Source organism: Ailuropoda melanoleuca, chromosome 1 (assembly GCF_002007445.2).
Source record: "Ailuropoda melanoleuca isolate Jingjing chromosome 1, ASM200744v2, whole genome shotgun sequence".
NCBI classification, from domain to species: Eukaryota; Metazoa; Chordata; class Mammalia; order Carnivora; family Ursidae; genus Ailuropoda; species Ailuropoda melanoleuca.
This window is the reverse complement of record NC_048218.1, coordinates 59,281,927-59,283,411: the sequence shown is the minus strand read 5'-3', so window position 1 is coordinate 59,283,411 and position 1,485 is coordinate 59,281,927.

The window sequence follows — 1,485 nt, the reverse complement described above, 5'->3', positions numbered from 1 at the left end:
TCAATAGCTTAACACAATAGACATGCTTGGATAGGTATTCAGGGGAGCATAAAAATTCTCCTAGTGGTCATTAAGGGATCAGGTTCCATCTTGTTGTTCCACCATCCCACAGAGCCACGTCATAATGAAAATCCATCCAGAGAAATAGTAAGAAACAATCGTGGAGGAGACACACAACATTTCATGAAAGCCTTGGTCTAACAGTGAGCATATCACATTTGCTCATACCTATTGGCAAGACACAGTCATAGGCACACCTCGCTACAAGGGAGGTGCCTAGCCACAATCCTATTACTGGAAGAGAAAGCATAATAGAATTCACTGAACAGTGAGAGATCACTGCCATAGCGTATCAAAGAGAAGCTATATTTCAACTGTATTTTTGTTTACTCTAAAATAACAACTTGCTAGTCTACTGATACTTATCCCATTTTGCTGAAGAATCCCTCAAGGAATAGTAATTTATTCTGCCTGTTCCCCAGTGGATAACATGTTATTTGGGAGTGTGGGTGGCATTAGTTGTAGAAGGGGGGTGATCTTTCTTAATGTAATTTTAAATAACAGACCCAATTTAGTGCAGCACCAGCAAAGTATTCAATTAAAAACACATTATTAAAATAAAAATTAATGTTCTGCTGCCAAACTGCTTGGCTGAATGCACCAATTAAAAGTTTTCTTATCTTCCCGACCTCCTCTCCAATCTCTTTGGGAAAGAGAAAAGATATACACACAAACACACACAATGTTCTGACCAAATAAATTGAGGTTAATTATGAACTTTGTCCCTGAAATACTGTAATCTTACAGTTACCTACAACATTCGACATGTGTTGTATGGCAAATAATTGTTTTTTTAAAAGCACATAATGCAAATCCCCAGAAGAAATCTCCACTCAGGTAGGCCTTATTCTGGCTCAAGTGCTGTGTGGGTTGAGGCTGGTCCTCGCCTAGGCCTGCAGGTCACGTGAATCTTCCACAGTGCCTGCTTCCCAAAGGCCTTGTCCTTCTGTTTCTGGATCTTCCTCACCTGCCCTCATGCACAAGAGGGATAGCTAGAAGCTGATCCTCAGGTAGTCTTCCGCTGGTCCCAGTGTTATACATCCTTCTTTGGGTTGCAGACCTTAAAACCACAGAAAACGATCCTGGAGCCAGTCAGTTGGCTTGTCCACGTAGAACATGAGGATGAGCTCCAAAATCAGGCTCAGGTCCAGCTACCTGACCATCTTCTCAGTGAAGCCCAGCTGGGAGAACTCCAGGGTCATCCAGTCCTCTGAGGGCTACTTGAGTGTGGAGTTCTTCGTGGAGCTCAGGTAGGCTTGGCAGAGATGTTGTCCTCTAGCCACACATGATAAATGCCTCTGGACTGTGCAGACATCATGGGGAAGCAGTAATTAAGGTTCTGTTGCATTTTCTCCTATTTAAACATTTTCTTCTCTATTTTTTGTTTGCAGGGTATTTCATATCTAGGCTCCTCTGATAGCACCT